Source organism: Lissotriton vulgaris, chromosome 4_1, assembly GCF_964263255.1.
Source record: "Lissotriton vulgaris chromosome 4_1, aLisVul1.2, whole genome shotgun sequence".
Classification (NCBI taxonomy): Eukaryota; Metazoa; Chordata; class Amphibia; order Caudata; family Salamandridae; genus Lissotriton; species Lissotriton vulgaris.
In genome coordinates, this window is record NC_141691.1 from 119,101,803 (window position 1) to 119,107,802 (window position 6,000).

A 6,000-nucleotide genomic window follows, 5' to 3' on the forward strand; every position below is an offset into this window, starting at 1 on the left:
GATCGTTATTTTAAACCGTCTAAAACTCTCTCCAAGCAATGGACTTCGCTTTTACACAAGAACCTATTAAAACACTTGAGGCGGGTTTTCCAAGATGGCCGCCAAGGTTATAACTAGGTTGGCGGTCTAGTGTTTTTGACCGGCAACAATCACAGCTGTGCTCGCATTCTTTCTAAGTTGAAGCTGCGCACTTCAACTGAATTTTCTAGTGAAGCGGTCGCATTCTTTCGTCGATGCTTCCTTTCCTGTCACTTTGGAGATCCATGAGTATTTCTCTAAATTCACAGAAGAGCAGTTGCATTCAACGAGCCTGCGGTGAATCATTTACTATCGTAATGCAATGTTTGTAAGTTCTTAGTCAGTGGGTAATCTGACGGAGTCAAGTAGCGACTGTCAGGGACATTTTTACCCCCCTCTGGTTTCGCAGACTGAGGCCAGAGTTATTTGGCATTACTGAGTTAAGTTTCCTTCACTTTCCGTTTGTTCCTGCAAGCAATTAAAGGAAAGGAAGAGTTACGAATATTACAGGCACAGATAAATGATAGACACTGAGACTTTAAAGACTGACATAAGCCTGTAGGAATTTGCGATATGAAAGTAATATTGAGTTCCCAGTATTCCAGTGAAATAGCCACAAGGTGTTCCAAGGAAGTTAGACACAAGGCAAGTCATCCATGTTGAGAACCTACCAGTAAGTGTATAATATAGATAGTATATTATATATATATATATATATATATATATATATATATGGAAGAAAGAGTTGCGCCTAGGTGGGAATGCACTTTCAGGTAGGAATTATTGCCAACGCAAGGGCGCGAGCCGCGAACAAAGTCCTTTTCCTGCCAGACGCATTTCCGGACAACGCCCTATTCAGTGGCAGACAATGTGACATGACGGCAGGCTGCAAGCACCAGTAAATACCCACAGTAATTATACACAGGTGTAACACCTGAAGCAAAGCTTTCTGGGACTGGTGGTTTAGTAGAACCCAAGTGGGTCGCTGCCGCCATTCACATGCAAAAAGTATTAAAAGGATTACCAATGCCCCCGCAAGCACCCCGCAAGTAAAAGGCACCTCCCGTACCACAGTAAGCTGCCCAAATGAGGTACCTGTGGACCCGCAGTTTGTCCGCGGTAGTGCAAACCCGCGATCGGGCTGGCCGCTAGCAAATGGAAGAAAGAGTTGCCCCTAGGTGGGAATGCACTTACAGGTAGGAATTAATGCCAACGCAAGGGCGCGAGCCGCGAACAAAGTCCTTTTCCTGCCAGACGTGTTTCAGGCCAGCGCCCTCTTCAGTGGCAGACCATGTGGCATGACGGCAGGCTGCAAGCACCAGTAAATACCCACAGTAATTATACACAGGTGTAACACCTGAAGCAAAGCTTTCTGGGACTGGTGGTTTAGTTTTATTCGCGGCTCGCGCCCTTGCGTTGGCATTAATACCTACCTGTAAGTGCATTCCCACTTAGGGGCAACTCTTTCATATATATATATATATATATATATATATATATATATATATATATATATATATATATATATATATATATATATATATATATATATATATATATACACATATATATATGTATATATATATATATATATGATACTTACCACCTTTAGAGGGGTGATTTCCATCCTGCGCCTCGCCTTTTTATTGGAATTCTTCAGAAAAGTACATCATATCACCTGCAAGGAAGAAAGAGACACTATCAACAAAATACAAGGTTCATTAAGGTAAAGAAGGAGTCAAATGCTAATTAAATGAATGTTTAGATTAGGGAATTATAAATAATCTCTTGCATCTGTATTATTATAGAGCTGCTACACAGAAGATCATTTGAAGACAGTCACCTTGTAGCAAGACCTCAAGAGAACAGTTAGACACACTGCTAGGACAGGTAATACTGTTTAGGTATTAGTGAAATTAGTTTAGAATTGAAACACAGAAATTTGTATTGATTTGCTGTTTTACAGGAGAAAACATTCTGCTATTTCTGCAGTCTTGTAAATTTAGGTGGCATTTTCCTGACAGTGAATAACCAGCTGCTAAGCACACGTCGTGTTCTTTGAACAACTCCTCCCCTGGCAGCAGAAACCAATCCGGGCCACAAACGTAGAGAACAGCACAAACATTCGATCCGTTCCTTTGACGGTGAAGCCCTAGTGACCATCTTGCATTGTGCTCCTCCCGCCTCCTGAGAACCGCTGTGTCTCCCTGCCACTGCTGTGCAGATCCGCGACTCCCAAACCAGTGAGTGGCGTGTATCGAGTGAGGGCGTCTCCGGAGCCCTGAACACCAGGAAGGACACCAGTGCAGCACAGCGTCCAAATTGGCCCCCTCACCCCCTGAAATCTTCAGGCTTCATCTGCACTCAAACAGGTATGTCGAGCCATCAAAGACTTTACAGGTCCCCCCAGGTACACTCCGTGTGGGACTCGGGGGAAGAAGATCCGCCGCGGAGCTCTACGCCATCGCCATCTTGCTTTCCTCTGAAAAGTGTGAATTTCTCACAGGGTACTGTCAGTGGGACCAGGTAAAAATATCTTATTGTTTTTTCAAATCTTGACTAAATATACCAGGGCTTTCTGTATACCGTTAAATTGGAGGGAACGCCCTAGGAATGAAATTGAAAAAAGGTATTGACTTCCTTTAGCAATGGGCACACTAAAAAAAGCTTTTTTTAAATCAAGCACAGTAAAATATTTGGCTGAAGAAATCATGGTAAAAATAGAGTTAATGTCAGGAACAACAGGATATTGGGGTACTACAATTTTTTTAATAGCTCAAAGATCAATCACTAATCTATATTTTTAGGGATTCCCTCTGTGGTTTTTTTAGAACAGAAAGTATAGGACTATTACATGGGCTGCCTTCAATTTCTTTTATTATTCCCTTATGCATTAAATCAGAGATAACCTCCTAGAGACCTTCCTCTCCCTCCCGGGATATTTTGTATTGAGAAAAGCGGGGTAAGGGAACACCTTGTTTAACAGTGATTACTATGGGATCTATGTCAATTTTACCAACATCATTTTCTCCTGATGTCCAGACCGTTTTATCAATTGCCTGTAAATCATTTGGTAGGTGAGTAAAATCTTTCATTGTAAAACATTTGTTAAAATTATCAGAAGCTATTGATATAAAGACACCATCGGGAGAACAATAAATGTTAGCATTCAGCCTTTCCAGTTTGTACAATCCTAATAAGTTCTCAGCATCATTTTTAGTAAGACAAATGGGACAGAGGGGGTGAAGGGACCTATAGTAACATCTAAGGGTTTGGAGATGGGGCTCTGGATGGGGATACCTGAGAATCCAGCTGATGTATTAATTTTGCTGGAGAGGGGTTTAACTTAAGGCAAATTGTAACGTATTTTTGCAGTACAAAAACAGTAATAAAACAAATACAAATCCCAAACAAACTACAAAAATAGAGTAACATTGAATAAACAAAATCACACCAAAATGGCAACATGGGGAACCAAAGATATGCATTTTGAAAGTTTCAAGTAGGAATATTACCAAGAAGCAGAAAGTGCCAGTGATAGTCAATGGTATTAGTAGAGTGAGTCCTGCACCTAATTTGAATTGTAGTGTGGGTCAAATACACCAATCAGGTTCATCCTGGTCAAAGATTTTAACTTCTGACTTCAGTCCTTCAAGTCCCAATCCATCACAGGAGTACACTTCTAACGCCTCCCCCCCCAGGACGTCATGGGAAGATACTTGGATACTCAAGGATGTCATCAGTAGGGTACAGTCCTGGTCTAATTGCCACTGGTCACATGAGTAGTTGTAAGTAAGTCCTCTTGTAGCTTGTTGTATCCCTGTCGCTTGAACAGGGGGTCAGTCTTATGACCCTTGGAGTCTACTTCTTTGTCTTGAGTACAGGAGGGCTCCTCTCAGACACTGGGCCAGTCCTCTTTTGTTCTTCCACAGGTTCAGGAGTGTTCTGAAGTGGGTGACTGGAGATGCCACATTTGTGTCTGGCACAAGCTGAAAGGTGGGAATGAATCATTGACACACCCTGACCAATGGGGTGTACATTCTGGGGCTAACCATATCCAATCTATGCATTTTCAAGGTGGTGAAATACTTCTCCCACACTAGCAATGGCCTCTGAGGGCTCTGTGTGTGGATGGGGATGATTGTACCATGGTATCCTCCCACATCTAGCACTTAAATACAGTTTGAGGCTCCCACTGTACCCACCATAAACCCAGAGACAGAAGACTGATAGAATAAAACAATGTTTACCGGCAACCAGACAGATACACTAGACCCTATTCTCTGCCTTTCAAGAGCACCCCAAAGAGTTAAATGTGAATTCAGCAAACCCATGAAGCAGGATTTGACACTCAAGCAGGATTTCATACTGTAATGTCAAAAAAGATACTCACAGCCACAACTCTGCATATTCTGTGGGGTTCAGAGGAGTCATGTCTTTGCATTCAGGAGAGTCTATTGTTTGCTCCTGGGGAACATTTCACAGCCTTTTCACACCTGTAGAAATGCTAATCCTCGGCTCTGAGAAGTTTGAGAGCAAATACAAATTAGCCTCCAGGAACGTCAGGCAGGGAAAATGTAAGTTTTTAAAAGTTCCCTTTCTTTAACATTTATTAAAAATCCAACTTTACAATTGAATTGGATTTTTCATAAATATTAAAAATAGTTGTTTAATTATTTTTCTAGCTAGTCCCGTCCCCGAGATACAGTATTAGGATTGTAATCTGTGCGCTGGTTTTCTACATAGGACAGCAAAGCCTGCCACAGTGAAAAAAACGCTTGGGTGCCACATACTATAAGGATGTGTTCACATTACATTTCTATATGGCCTGCTTTTAAAATACCATACACCCTGCCTTCTGGACTACAAGCCCTACAAAGGGGTGATATTTATCAATATTTAAAAGGGAGGTTTTGAGCTTTCAAAAGGGTTTATTATGACAAGTCCATTTGTGGTGTTTAAACAGTAACAGTGAGGCTGTATTGGTAGGCCCGATGCCATGTTGTACATTGTCTCTGTAGTGGATGGCACAATAGGTGTTGCAGTCCACTAGTAGCATTTATTTACAGGTCCAGGGTACCTGTAGTACCACTTTACCAGGGACTTACACGAAAATGAGATGTGCCAGTTGGGTGTAAGCAAATCTCACCATGTTTAAAGGAGAGAGAACACACACTTTAGGACTGGTTGGAAATAGTAAAGTGTGGAGAGTCCCTAGTCGAACAAAAACAAATTCAGCAAAACAAGAGGAGTGAAGGCAAAGGTTTGAGGGAAGACCATCCTGAGGCTTACGGGTCTAAAACATCTGTACTGTGAGCCAGTACGCGGAGCTACCCCTTCGGGGCTGATTCACGCGCGCTATAAGACTATAAATAAATAAATAAAAATTATGTGGTAGGCTATAAAAGGTATGATCTGAAATGGATTTAATTAAACTCATTCATTAAAAGTATAAATATTGAAAAGTCGAGTGGATATTGGAGTATGAAACTTGGCGGACGCTAACATTGTAATGTTGTTACTAGCAGGCAGCGATAAATGAGCACCAACTGAAAGGGAGTCACTCCCACAAAGCTTCAACTATATGAGGTCTGTAGCGATATTAGGGTTTTCATCACTGTCATATATTTAGCCTATTATTGAAATTGATTTTATGTATTTGGCTTAGGCATCTACAAGTGAACCTCTCAAATGAGTAACAGATGCAGGAGTCCTGCTTTTATTACATTACTATGCGGTACTGAATGACTCTGTGTCCTGGTTAGCATTGAACACCAGCACTTTCCATGATGATTGTGCTTGGCTGCCCTCTGATATGAAGGACCATGAAAAAAACTGACACTGTCTGCCTGTCTATGATGGTGGTAGTCTTGTCTGTATCAGTTCCATGATGTATAACAGGCATTGGTAAAGTCAACAGGTCTGGCATTTGCTGCCAACCATAGGATTTGTCAATGCTTGCTTTGTTTTGTCATGGTTTTT